At 43.1% G+C, this 14,988-nt stretch overlaps 1 long non-coding RNA gene across 1 annotated transcript in view; it reads left to right on the forward strand.

The window, feature by feature from the left end:
• The first annotated feature begins 3,986 nt into the window (after positions 1-3,986).
• Positions 3,987-14,988, forward strand: part of LOC141726897 (uncharacterized) — a 67,745-nt gene continuing 56,743 nt past the window's right edge. The window contains exon 1 of the long non-coding RNA XR_012577840.1: positions 3,987-4,993. This is a non-coding gene — a long non-coding RNA (uncharacterized LOC141726897). The remainder of the gene's footprint in view (positions 4,994-14,988) is intronic.

A 14,988-nucleotide genomic window follows, 5' to 3' on the forward strand; every position in this document is an offset into this window, starting at 1 on the left:
GAAAAATGCATATTATATGATTGGCTTTTCACAAATATTAAAATGAATATTATATGTGTCATGTTAAAAAACTATGCTGTATTAATTTTCTTAAGTAGTGTGTCAAATACAGTTCTAGGTTATAACATATTGTTAAAATAGAAACTATGCTATATAAGATACTTTTTTTAAGAGAGGACTTGCACCAAGATAGCAGCTACAGGACACCTAAATCTTTCAGAAAAAAAAGAATTTATTGCTCTCTTATTGAGTTCTTCCTGCCTTGCTCAGCTCTGAAGACACCATTAGGATTCAGAGGAAGAAGTTGACACTGACCAGACAGAATCCTTTGTTTGAATGGAGTTTATGCATCATGTATGAGGTGTATGACTATGCAACAGGCTATTGTTTTTAAGGGTTAATCCTTTGTTAACGGGTGTCCTTTTGGGGGCTTATTTTGCCCAGAAAAAGGTACCCGGACATCCATAACTCTTTGTTTTTATTGTCTCGTATTGTCCTAAATCCTAATTGTCCAATTTTTTATTACTCTAATTATATTACTATTTTTATAACCATTTTATTACTATTAAACTTTTAAAAATTTAAAAACAAGTGATTAGAGTTTTTTCACAGTTAGGTATAAGTGTTGTTCCCTTGTTTAATTGTTAGGTTCAAGGTATAAGTTAGGTTAAAGTACTGCTGAGTCCTGCTAAGCTTTTAGGCTGTGCTCCTTTTTATCTTTGCCTGCACTGTCATTTTTTCACACACACACACACACACACACACACACACACACACACACACTTCCTTACATAGTTTTTCAGTTAATTTCTCTTTTGATGGCCTGGATTTTTTTTTGGTTTTGCTGTTACTTGTTTTCCTTTGTTGTGCCTTAACTGTCCTGTAAGTAGGAGAGTGAATCTTGCCAATGAACATTATTGGGCTTTGTCACTTAATATTAAATCTGACTTTTTCTTATACTCTTGCCAGTGATTTTTTAAGTGATCTCAAACACTCATTTGTAACAGTCATGCAGTCAAGGTTACATGCAGGTTGTTAGACATAAATAGGAAACTCATCTCAGGTCTACTGCAGGAGTCAAACCAACTTTTTGATGCTGTAGTGTGGATGCCATGGGACACAGAGAGAGAAACGGCAAGTGTTTCTCACAGCAGCTTGTGAGAAGTTTTAGGGAGCTGGAAAGATGTGATAACTTGTTGACTTTAAACAATTTGCAGGTGGTGTTTTTCTACTTTATTTTTCTGTTCCTGTCAAGGACAGTGCATAAGAAAGATGTTTCTGTTAGTTAGCCAATAGAATAGAATCTATTGTACCATTCTATAAAAACCACGCAGTTCTTTTGAATAAAGCCTTCTTTGCCTTTTCTACTATCCTGCCTCTCGCCTGTTCCTGCCTTGACCCCGGCACAAGAGTGGCACCATAGTATTTTTTAAGTGAAAAATGAAGAAATTTTTTTTTTAGATTATCCACTTACATTGTATGAAGTCCCCAAGACACAGCAGAGTCAGAGGGAAGAGATTTTTTTTAAAAGAAAAAAATTCTAGATCTAGAAGACAAACCCATCATAGTTTAACCCCAGTCAGCAGCCAAGCCCCACACAGCCACTTGCTCACTCCCCCACCAGTGGGATTGGAGAGAGAATCAATAAGGTAAAAGCTGGAAAACTCATGAGTTGAGATAAAGACCATTTAATAGGGAAAGCAAAAGCTAGGCACACAAGCAAAGCAAAACAAGCAATTAATTCACTGCTTCCCATGGGCAGGCAGGTGTTCAGTCATCTCCAAGAGAACAGGGCCCCATCATGCATAGCAGTCGCTTGGGAAGACAAGCAGTCACCCCCTTCCTCCTCCTTCCCCCCACTTTATATACTGAGCATGATGGCAATATGGTCTGGAACATCCCTTTGGTCAGTTGGGGTCACCTGTCCTGGCTGTGTCTCCTTCCAGCCTCCCATGCACCCCCAGCCCACTTGCCAGCATGGCAGTACAAAAAGCCGAAAAGGCCTTGGCTTTGTATAAGCCCTGCTCAGCAATAACAAAAATATCTCTATATTATCAACCCTGTGTTCAGAACAAATCCAAAATACAGCCCCATAACAGCCACTGGGAAGAAAATAATCTCTACCCCAGCTTAAACCAGCACAGTAAGAAAACCTTTGATGTCAACCCTGATCCACAATGATTTGTACACACGTCCTCCTACAAGGTGACTGCTTAAAGGAATGGGTAATTTTCTACTTATGAAATTGATCCTGATGGGTCTTTTCAAAGTTTGATGTCTACAGGTAACCAGGTATGATTTTTTTTCTTTGCATTTCTATATGACTGGCCTAAAAATAACTTTGGGTCAATCAAAAACTTCCTTTAGTATATTTGAGGCTTTTTTATTATTATTTCTTTAGAGTGTTCCATGTTTTCAAAGTGAGTGTTAAATGACTCATTATCTCAATTGCTTCCCAAATTGAACTTCTTGGTTTGAAATTATTTAAGTAGGTTGCCTAAATACATTTGTGTATGTATATGTATACTCTCCAGAAGAAAAGAAATACAAGATGAAAAAAGCAAAGCTTCACAATGCACTTTTTTATCCCAAATTTATTACATATAAACAAAACACTATTTTCTAACAAAACAAAATGAAAAGTGATTTTTTTTCTTTCTTTCCCCCCCCCTTTTTTTTTCTGGCATTTGGGTCCATAATTTGGTTTTCTCTGTTAAATCAATCAAGACAATAATCATGTATCAGCTTATTCCAAGGAGGAAGATGATGGTCAATGGAGCTCTTTGACACACAGTTTACCTGCCAAAAGCTTTCAAAAGCAAAATTCTTCACAAGAAGATGTCACTGGCATCTCTGACAAGAAATGTTGAAGCAATTCCTTTTTTTGTTTCATTCAGATACAAAATGACAGTGTAGCTCTAGTCAGGTGATTTAATTTAAACAAACAAACTTCTGTTCCATGTCAAAGCACTGATTTGAAAAGACAATTCTTTGTTTTCAATCAGAAATATCAACATTTTCAGTGTAAGATTTCCGATTCTAAAGTTTTTGAATTGAGTATTTGTTTGAGGTGGGAGTGGGGTTGATCTGAGAAGGATGGGAACAGCCTGTTGCCTCTATCCAAGCTCATGAGTTTGGGATTAGTAAGCATCATGGCAGATGTTGGCCATGTGGAAAGATCCAAAAGGAAATAAAGGTTTGGTGTGTGTTTTATCTAGGTTATTTTGCCAGAAAGGATGAGAGAAAAATCAATGGGGCCAAGGGCGCATACTCATCAAATTTGTTGAGTAGGCTTATGGTTTGGTAAGGGCTATGCTGGCATCTCGAGAGCCACGTAAAACTCTCCTACCCAGCTGGTGTTAGACTGGGACCTGTGCCATAGATCTGTTGCTACACTTTTTTTTTCCTATGAGCACAGGCTGAGAGAGTTGGAGTTGTTCAGACTGGAAAAGAGAAGGTTCTAAGGACACATCAGAACACCTTCCAGTACCTAAAGGGACTAAAAGAGACCTGGAGAGGGACTTTGGACAAGGGCATGGAGTGACAGGACAAGGGGGAATGGCTTTAAACTGACAGAGGGCAGGTTTAGATTAGATATTGGGAAGACATTTTTTACTGTGAGGGTGGTGAGTCACTGAAACAGGTTACCCAGAGAAGCTGTGGATGCTCCATCCTTAGAAGTGTTCAAGGCCAGGTTGGATGGGGTTTTGAGCAACCTGGTCTAGTGGGAGGTGTCTCTGCCCATGTTAGGGGTGTTGGACCAAGGTGGTCTTTAAGGTTCCTTCCAACCCAAACCTCTCTGTGATTCCATGACTCCATTTTCCCCTGCCTCCATCAGTGCTGCTGTTGTGTCAGGTAGTGGCACTGTTGAGTACGTTAACCTAGGACTAAGCATTGCAGCCACACCGAGTGTGTGTGTGCGTGCGCACGCCTTATCATTACCATTTATTGTCTCCCTCCCCCCTCCCAGTGCTGCAGGACTACTGCAGCGAGCGAGAGAGCGACTGAGACATCAGCTCCTCAGATCTGCTTAACCAAATCACTGCCCCTTGCAGGGAGGGAGAGCAGGGGGAACCAGATCAAAAGACAAAATGAAAGAAATCCAGCGGGTGAACAAAAAGCCACCCCCATGCGCACCCTTTCCCAGGGAAAAGGACGGGGCTTGTGCGTATGTGTGTGTGTGTGTGTGTGTAGCACCGACCCCCTCCCGCTCAGGAGAAGAGGGTGTTCTTTTCCCCGCCTCCCCTTCACGTCCCGGGGAAAAACTCGCTGGGAAAAGCAAAACTGTAAAAGCTTCTCCCCACCTTGCCCCCCTTACAAAGGCTCTCAAACAACCACTACCACCAAACAGCGGAAAGGAAAGGAAAGGAAAGGAAAGGAAAGGAAAGGAAAGGAAAGGAAAGGAAAGGAAAGGAAAGGAAAGGAAAGGAAAGGAAAGGAAAGGAAAGGAAAGGAAAGGAAAGGAAAGGAAAAATTCCAAGAACCAGAAGCAAGAGACAAGCTCCCTCCATCGATTTCAGATCCAGGATTTTATCCAGTGCATTGTTTAGGAGTTTTTTTTCCTCGCCTTTTTTTTTTCTCCTCCCCTCTGCCTTTCTTTCACCTCCCTTCTTCCTTCTTCTCTACCCATCCCCATTTTTCTTTTTCAATTTATTTTGAATCCTGTTTATCTCTCTCTATCTATCATGTATCTTTCGAGCTATCTGTCCATCTGTCTGTCCGTCCATCTTCTCCTCGGTGCCTTCCTCCTCCCCCCGCCCTCCTCCCTCTGCGCTCTGCTTGCGCTGCGCGGCCGGGTGCTCCCCTCATCCCCATGTGACAGATGAACACCGGCATAGGTTTGCCTTAACACAAGCAAAAGCACCTTTGGGGGTTGTGGCGAGGGATTGGAATCGGGATCTAAAAGAGAAGAAAGAAGTCAGAGGAGGAGGAGGAGGAGGAAAGAAGAAGAGGAAGCTGCTAAGAAGTCCCTGCTGCCGTTTTGGGGATATGGGTAAGTAAAGGAAAAACAAAAAACAATCAAGCAAACAAAAGCAACAAAAAAACTGAGCCATCGAGAAAAGGTCTGCCTTGATGATCGGGATTGCAGGAAGGTCGTACCTCTCTAGCCTTTTCCTTCGCCCCTCCCCCTACTTTTTCCCTTCTGCATGCAGAAATTAATGTCGTCTTCTTTTCTTGCATGTTGTGACTTTGCAATGGCGCGGAAAGGGCTTTAGTTAGTTTTTCGAGGGAAGGGGAGAATATTCCTTCTCTGTGCAATGCATGCGAGTCCTCTCCTCCTGCGACCCCTTCCATTCCAATGCTTTGTGGCTGTTGGATGGAGGTGGGTGTGGGTGTGTGTGAGCGAGAGGGGGTTAAGACCGTGCTACTGGAAAGGGGGTGGAATTTCTTTAGGAGTTTGTATAGTTATCCCCCCTTATCCCCCTCGTTATCCCCCCCGTCACCTTTCATAACCTATATGTGTTTATATGTGTAGGTGGCAGTTATGTGTGTGTGCGTGTGGAAATTGTGGGGGACACGACCACCCTCTCGCTTCGTAAATTGCAGCTAGAGAGCAACACTGTAGCTATGGGGATTTGTGTGTGTGCGTGGGGCTCTGTGGCGGTGCTAGGGGGAGGAGGGGGACCTCCGCTGCCGCGGGGTGCCCTGGCTTGTTTTGACATTAAAAAGGACACACCGCCCTGAAAATCGGCGATTTGGGAGAGCAAAGAAGTATAGGGGAAGGCATGGGTGTGGAGAAGGGGAGGAGTAATTAGCAATGCGGGCTCCTCCCCCCGCTCTATGGCTTAATAATGATTAATAAGTTGGTGATTGACGCCCTCAAGCCCCCGGCGTCCCTCCCTCCCCTTCCGAGTGAAAGTGATATTTTAGTCTGAATATCACCTATATTATCGGGGAGGTGGTGATTTGGGGGGCAGGGAGGCAAACGCAGCCTGCAGCTGCGGGCGGCTATTGTTAACCCCAGCCCTGGCGCAAGGCTCCTGCCGAGCACTCGCATATTCAAGCCACTTCCTCGCCAGGTTCCCCCGGCGGGCACTGGGAAATCAGGTCCCCCCCGCCCTTCCTGCCCGGTGTGTGTGTCACTGTGATTGTAAGTGTGACTGTGTGTGCATCCCACCGGGCGCTGGCGGTCCTCGCGCTGCCCCTGCCTCTGCCTCTTCCTGCTGTATTTATGTTTCCAAAAGGCACTTGAGAAAAGCATTTCCGATTCGTTTCCGCTTCAAATAAACGGCCCCGAAAATCCCGGGTCTGACGCTTGATACTCAAAGGACATTTGGCCGCTGGTAGTCCGGCCCGTGGAGGGAGGGGGGAGGAACTAAGAGACACATGGTCCAGCTACACCCTGGCAGGCAGGTCCACACAAGGGGAAATGCGAGGGGCTTCATGCATGGGGAGATGCGGGGGGGCGGGGGGCACACACCCATCCCGGTGCCATGGGGTGGTGGTGCCTCCGCGGCTGCCGGGATCAGGGTGAGCTCAGCCGGGCTTTGCAAGGAGAAGGAGGATGGAGGGAGGGGGGTAGTGGGGGCCTGACAGGCTGTTTCCCGCAAGCAGAGGTGTTTCATTAGCCACTGGCCCGCGGTGGGGGGGAAGGACATACCGTATGTCCTTCTGTGTCCGTCTGTCACACCGTAAAGAATGTGCGAGGCTAGCGGAGCTTGGAGCCAGCAAGTGCACCACTGACAGGGAGAGCATCTGAGCCTCTTGGTATTGACAAGACGACTGCAGGGGAAAATGCTGCTAATAAATTCATTCCCGTGTGGAATATTTATGGGCCCAAATGGAAAAAATTATTGATCCCACAGCCCCTGCAGCCAGGACTAACTTGGTGCAGGCTACAGTAATTATATAATCAGCTGTCAGCTGCCAAAGTTAGGCAGTGACAGCATGAACCTGAAAAAACTGGTGTCCAGGACCTTTTATCATAGCAAAATAATATGCCTATTAGGGAATAATAGAATCATAGAATGGTTTGAGTTGGAAGGAACCCTAAAGGCCACCTTGTTCCAGCACCCCTGACATGGGAAGGGACACCTTCCACTAGATCTGGTTGCTCCAAGCCTTGTCCAATCATGCCTCGAACACTTCCAGGGATGGAGCATGTTAATGGGAAAATGTGCAAGTAGCTGCTTCACACATACCTTTCTGCACTTCCTTGTCCTTCACTTAGATTGTTCCCTTCATCAGAAGCTCCTTCCACTTAAAGGAGAATTTTTTTTTCATTTTCATTTGGTTTTTAGCCAAAAAGAGAAAAATCTTTCCAAACAATGGAGCTGTACTCTAATCTCTGCTCTTAGCTTGGAAGGGTTATGTAAAAGCAAGGGGAAAAATGTGGAAGCACTTAATGAGTGGAGACTTCTCTTCCATCTCTTGTTTGTTTTGACTTTTATTTTTTTAAAGCTTCTCAGACTCAAAGTTATAATTGAAACCAGAAATTATTTGAGAAGTAACTGAGCCAAGAAAACCTCTGTTTTCTCTGCAACTAGGGATGGAGATAAATAATTTTTTGCTGATGCTATTTCAATTCTTTTGAGCTCTTTGATTCCTTCCAAAAAGACTAGCATAGATTGTTGGCACATTAGCGTTTTAGGAGGATACACTCTTTGAAATGTAATAAAATGGTGTGTTAGGTGTGTGCAGAACTATTAACTATGTTAGTTGTTGGCAAACAAAAGAAACAGTGACCATGATTTATTATTAATAAGGACGATAACTGAGCTATTTAACTCAACTTGATATTTACTGGGTTTCTCTACTGAGTTTGCTAAGTATAATTTCCAATAATGTAATTTGATTAAGTTGGGAACTGTTCCTTTTTAGCAATTGCTATTGCTGCATGCTCAATTACCTCGAGGAGTTAAATGCTCAAAAAGGTCCAACCATCATTTTTTTGCTTCAGGTGCTGCTTAATCTCCTCTTCTGCTCTGTTTTGACCCATCCTTTGAGTTCTTTTTCCCCAGCACACACCTCTTAGGTGCAAATGCCAATTTACCAACAGGACTCTTTCCATTATAAGATCTGGCTAATCTCAGGTTCAGTGACTTTTTTTGCTCTCTCAGTAGGGCTCAATTGCTCACACATAATCTTTCCCTTCTGTTTTCTTTCCCCTTTGGACAATATCCTCCAGGACTGAAAAACTCTTGCCTTGTGCTCTGAGACTTGCAATTACACAGCAATTTTGACTCTTGACCCAACTAGCAGCAAGAAAGGCTATTGTCCAGTGAATCATGTAAAAATAGTTTTTGGATCCAACAGATTGCTGTAATGGAGATGAAAACTGTCCCAGTGAACTGATGATGGATTTTTTTTAACCATATGTCTTGGTGGTTTTTCTTGCTCCTCATTAAATACCCATCTCTGGAGTATCTGTGATGTGTGGGTCTGCAGTGGTGTTGAAAGGCAGCATTAATAACTGCCAAAATGTGGTTCATGATGCATGGAGGGCCAATTGAATAGGATGTAATCCATGTTCAGAAAATTCAGCATCTCATTTTTGCCTACCTTAACGTGTAGGTACACAGGGTTTTGAATGTGTGTCGCTATTAAACATGCATTCAGTGTTGAGACAATGACAGCAAATCTCTGCGTAAAAAAATCAGGTGGTCAGATGAAATCCATGGTAAGATCTATCCTCATTGCTGGGAAGTCCAGGCACTCTTAAGGCACCAGGAATCCAAGGTTTAGAGCAAGTTCAAAGCCTAGTGAGGAAGGTGAGAATCTGTGGGAGAACCTTAGAGGAAAAGGCTCTCAGTGTTTTGCTGCAGGGTTTGTGGTTTTTATTGGGACTGGTTTTGGTGCTATTATAGGTTCTGTTCTCATTACTTTCTTTTTTCCAACTTGATTAAAAAAAAAGTTTCCTTTCTTGTTATTCTCATTGAGGAAATAAAATGACACATGCTGTTAGGAATTTGTCATCTTGATTAAAGATGGACTTTAAAACCCCTCAACTCCAGGTTTTACTCTGGGAGGACTGTCAGATCTGAAAACAATTTCCAAACTTTGTAAATTGGGACTGCTTTGCCTTCTGACATGGGCATGAAATCAAGTTGCAAGCACACATTGTTAGCACAGCTGCTTCTGAGGAGCACTCAAACTCTTAGAGACAGTTTTCTTCTTCTGCCATTGTGAAAGCTTCACTTGAGGTGGCTTTAAAAGTTCATTTCATTTTTGGACCTGCTTAGAGATCTCCTGGATGCTGGAAACAAGTGCAGCTCTGCAACTGGCACCTGGATTCTGCATTCACATTTAAGTGGTTGTAGAAAGAGCAAAGCAAGGGGAATAAATAGCTGGGTGAACAAAAGAAGACAAAATAATTTCTTAAATTGAATGAAAGCCGTCAGAGAATAATGCAGCTTGTCTTTCAGAGATGAGGAAATGTGTGAAAGGAGTAGGGGGTGGTAATATTTATCAGCTCTTGAGAGGGGGCAGAGCTAGGGGCTGTTTTGCCCTTTTGGAGTTTGATTCACTTGGCAGCACAGATTGTCCCAATGCAATGATGAGCTTTTACTGTTAGATGTGAGGCAGCTGGATGTGAAAAGCAGTCTTCTGACATTATTTAATTTAGGATTTTGTTGTCTTTTATGAAATTAAAAATTTCAAAACTTTCTCAGGTTAGGCACCTATGTCTTCAAAAGACCAAATCAAAACTCTAGACCTCAAACACTCTGAGGATTGTGAGGATTTGATCTAAGCTTGATTATATCTTTATTTTATTCTAGTTTAGCTTTAGTTTAGTTCCAAGTCTAGCTGGGGATCTTTGCAAGGTCTCAGGCCTCTATATCTCTCTGATCCTTGCCTGGCTGCCTGTCCACCAAATGCATGTGCCATTGACAGTGTGTGATGATGACCCTGTTGACTTTTGAAATGAAGGGAAAAGTGACAGGGCTGAAGCATGCATGACCAAACAGGAAGGCAGCCAGAGAAGTACTCTGGGAATAGTCATTGAGTATTGTCCACAGATCCCAAGGTCAGGTTTACTCTTGCTTATGAGTAGGGACAGTGGTGGGGCTAGTGTACATGTCCATTCAGCACAGGGGCTTTGCAGTGAAAAAAGAGTTATGCAGATGGTAAGAATGACCCTCAGTTGTCTTCCATATGTAGGGTAGGTGAGTCTAATGCACTTTTTTGAAACCAAACTCAGTGTGTGGAAAAGCCATGCAGGAGACTAATTTCCATGCAAATATGAGGTCAGAAGGTGGTGGCAAGGCTCTGACCTGCCCTGGTGAACACCAGAGCACGACATGGCACAAGGCTTGGCTCTACAGTGCATGATATATCAGGATACAAATGCCTGGCAGAGTGGGGTGCTGGGGTTGTTTCTAAATACCATTGTGGGGTGACTTATCTAGCTTCTCAGTGTCTTTGAGTAGTGAATTCCTTTTCCTGTAAGGGTTGCTGTGCAATCCGGGGCAGATAAGAGTTCTATGAATGTGGCAGCCATGACAGCAAAGTTTCCTCTACTGTACTATGATATCTCCTGAATTAGTGCTTGGGAAAGCTGTTCAGAAGAATGTGTGGTAGGCAAACATGGGGTAACCCAGGACTCACTTGAATACTTTGAAATTAGAGATGGGTTAAAGATTGGAATCCTGAAGTTTTAAGTTACTTGGAAATTTTTGTTAGCCTTAATCTTTGAAACCGAGATATATATGTGTGTACAACTAATCATTCTGTTTCTTCACTGGTATTTCAGCAAATGGAGAAGTTGTTTTTAAGATGGAAGGGAGAAAATTATGATACTCAAAACAGAGTTCCAACTGCAAGGCATTACAGTCACATTTTTGCTCCATGTGATTCATGTATCCTGAATATATCTTCTGATGTGATTTCTAAGACTTGGATACTGGCCTAACTTCCCTCTGTTTTTCTAGACCTAGTGTATTCTGGAGTGATGCTGTGATCTGTGCCTGCCTCTCTTGTCTTAGTCTTGCTAAAATTTTGATTTTAAGGGGTTTCCACCAAAATTCCTCTGAAATACTATTAGTTTGCTACACAAGGAAATCCTTCCTGTAGTTTTAAATTTTTTTTTCTTCTTTTTCTGTCTCAAGCCTTCCTATAGAGTTCTATAGTGAGGATTCAATAGAATTTTGTAAGAGGAATAATTCTTTGCTGAATTCCTCACTTCTTTTTCAGAAGGGATCAGAGACATGAACCTGTACGGGGGAAGTTCAGTAAGTGTTGAAACAGGATTGTATACATGTGAAGTGTTACAGCAGGCATCTGGGCAAAGTCCTATTATACATGTCCATTGTTCCTAAGGTTGCACACCTGTTTAAAGTATTAGTGCATACATTTACATCCTTGTAAGCTCCATAAACCTTCATCTAATGGGCTGAAAAATGTCCTGCTTTCACTTTGTTTGATGGCAATTTTTTTCCTGAAAGGTTGAGTAAATCCTGGCAATTGTTCCTTTATTTTTTTTCCAATTTATTCAGAAAAGGTGAGAGTGGAAAAAGAAGAGGAAACACTTCTCCCTTTTAAATTATTCTAATGACTCACTTTTAAAGAGCAGAATGGTCTAACCTGCTGGACTTTGAGTTGACAGATGGATACAAACAGGACTTATTGAAGGATTCTGTCCTCTTTTGGGATGAATGGGACAAAAAAATGGAGGCCATGGTTTCTGATGGCATGACAGATTGTCATTTTAGGTATCCTGAAGATGATGGTGTTTCTTTAGTCTGTTGACTTAAAGAGAGAGGCACTGTCCCTACAAATCCTGCTGGATAAGTGTTGTAAATGTAATTTACTATACGTGTCAATTACATTAGATCCCAGTTCTGTGTCATAGGATGTGGGGAGGATAAAAGCAGAGGACTCCCAGGAAAACTTTCTCTTGGGTTCCAGTGGTAAAAGAGTTCAGACCCCCCCTGCCCAGCTGCTGCCGGCTGGGCAGGGGAGGGGAAGCCGTGCAGCCGGGTGAGGTAGGCCTGGGCCCTGAGGATGGAAGAGTGGAGGAGCATCAAGAGGCATCTTGCAGCCACTCCCCCCCCCCCCCCCTCCCCCAGGAGAGAGAGAGAGAGAGAGCGAGCGAGCTGGTGTCTGTGCCTGCTGTGCCACCTTGAAATTTGATAGCACGGGTGGCCAAGGAGAAGGGTGGGGAGTGCAGTGAAAAGGTGCCCGGCAGGGCAGCGTGGGAGTTCTGGACAGGCAGAGCCTGAGATTTTTAACCCTTTTCTTGGATGATGGAAACCTTACAAATGCTGATCCTCCTGGAGTTGAATGAGAAGAGAGATAGGGATGAATATCAGGAAATGGGCAAGTGTGATGCAGGTTTGTGCAAGTGAAAGATGTCCGAGAGAAGTTGAGAAGAATTCCAGGTGACAGGAGATGATGGAATGGCCTTTGGCTGGACTTTTCTTGTATAGCCATGGACAGAACCATTTTTCCTGTGAAACAGAGACTGCATCTAGGGGAAGGCAATGGCTTGGAGCCAAGAGAGTTCAGTGTTGTTATGTGAAGGAGTGTGGGAACAGAGATGACGGGTGAGGAGGGTGGTTGGTGCTCTCAATCTTCAGTGGAAGAAAAGATCTCTGTTCTTGAGACCCCTTGGCCCCAGGGGGTGAAATTTGGGGGGGGCAGGTGTCCTGAAAGTGAGAGACTGTGCTCTCTTTGGAACTGGACAAAGCACCCTTAAAAGGAAAACCCTAGAAGCAGCTCTGGTCCATGTGCAGTGGTCAGAGCACTGGACATGGAAGGAAGATGTCATGATGGCAAATGTTCTCTGGGCGGTGCCACGTGTGACATGGAAACACAGGAAATTTCAACTGTGTTTCCTGGGGAAGCCTATGGCACAAGAAGGACTCCTCTCCTCTTGATGAACTGAGAATTGATTATCTGAAGGGTGATGATGGACTGACAGTTGGTGATCTCAGGGATAGCAACTGAATTGAGAGTCCAAGGTTTTGTCTTAGTGTGATGTATTGGGAACTTGGTTGGGGGGAGGAGGAATGTTTGGAAGGTTTTCATCCAAGTTCTGTGTGTGTTTCTTTTATATATTGTAAGTTAATAAAGTTTTTTTTTCCTTCTATTCCCAAGTTGGAGCCTGCTTTGCTCTATTCCTGGTCACATCTCACAGTAGACACCAGGGAGAATGTATTTCCATGGGGGCACTGGCATTGTGCCAGCATCAAACCATGACAGAGGTCATCACAGAAACAGAGTTGAAGATACATCTGCTCTTAAAACATGTTGCCTTTTAAGTGTGATTTTCAGGCCAGAACATTTTCTTCAGTCTTAGCTCAATGAACAGACCTGTGTTATGACCCGCCTCTGAGGCAAGGGTAACTGAAGTTCTTGTTAATAGAGCCCTTGGGGTGGATTAGAGTGAAACACTAATGATACTGAATGACCATTGTTTATATATATATATATATATATATAAAGCAGGTTTATTTTAGGAAAATTTGGTTTCAATGGAAAGGAGGTATGTAGCCATTTTGGTTATTATCTATGGAAATATAACAATATAAAAGTATAAAAATATCACTTAAGAAAATATATAAGGGAAAGAAAGAAAGAAAGAAAGAAAGAAAGAAAGAAAGAAAGAAAGAAAGAAAGAAAGAAAGAAAGAAAGAAAGAGAAAGAAAGGCTAAAAGTAGATAGTGGAGAGGAAAAATATCACCGTCTGTGGATCCAGAGACAAGATTTGATTTTTGCAATTTAGATGTCTCAAAGTAATGGTTGCAGTCTTGAAGCCCCCAAAACACAAAGTTTGATGGGTTAACATACATTCAGGTTTAGGTAGAAAACCCAGGTACCTCCCATGGGGAGGAGAGTTTTACACTTGCAACACTGTGAATCATGTGCAGTCGTCTGGTGGAAGGTATCAGAAATTAGTCTGGGGGCACTTCAGGGGTCCTTGATGGTTTACGACCTCTTCTAAGACATGACTGCTGTTTCTTATGTAATGCCTTATCAGAAGGGATGAATAGGCCTTCAGACCTGTGTGTGAATGCACCAATGCCAATCTCTTCCCCCTCCCCCCCCACCCCCAGTGCACAGGAGAAAGAGTCTTGCACCTGGGCCTTATCATGCTTATATTAGCATTTATCATGCTTATATTAGCATGATAAATATCCCACCCAACAGAATCTGTTTCTTGCCAGCCTTTTCCCTTATCTGGCTCAAAATCCAGCTTGTTGCTAAACAAAGGTTGTTTTGTTGTGATCATCTTCCAGTGGTGGGTGCACACATGATCTCAGTAAAGCACCTGCTGCTTTTGCAAATGGCCTATTGAGTCATTAACCTTTAACATTTCAGTCTTTCAAAACCTCCCAAGGAAAACCTCTGATAAAAACAGTGTGAGCAACAATTAAAATAACATTAAGATGTGAGGTGGCTAGGTAGATATTGGGACCATATTCAAACCTCCATTCATCTCCATCTGGGGTACAGTGGTATGGATACCTCCATTCAGGGGTCTCTTGACCCATTGGTGCCCACAGACTCAACATTGCTTGGATGAGACCTAAAAGAAGGACTCAGATTAGGAGACAGAGACGCATAAGGTCATTGATGGAAAGAGGGGGCACCCATGACTGACTTCACCTTGGATTCCCCCAAATTTTGACCTCATCCTAACCTTTGACATCCTTCTGAAGTAGATGATGTTACAAGTGTTATAAGTAACAGGACAGGAAGAATGTGCCTCAAGTTGCTCAAGGGGAGGCTTAGCTTAGATATTAATAAAAATTTATTCACTGAAAGGGTGGTCAGGCATTGGAACAGGCTGTCCAGGACAGTGGTGGAATCACCACCCCTGAAAGTGTTCAAAAACCTATGGATGTGGCACTTGGGGGACATGGTTTAGTGGGGGAAATGGTTTTAAGGTGAATGTTACAAATGATCAACCAGAAAGCCAAATTAATAAATGCAAAAGATTTTATTTTCGCGACCAAAATACGGTCCTCAAAAACCACAGCCAAAGAGACAGCATAAAGCCCGGGATCAGTGCTGGGTGAACCTATATCTGACCTCTATCGCGTC

The sequence above is a fragment of the Zonotrichia albicollis genome, chromosome W, assembly GCF_047830755.1.
Source record: "Zonotrichia albicollis isolate bZonAlb1 chromosome W, bZonAlb1.hap1, whole genome shotgun sequence".
Classification (NCBI taxonomy): Eukaryota; Metazoa; Chordata; class Aves; order Passeriformes; family Passerellidae; genus Zonotrichia; species Zonotrichia albicollis.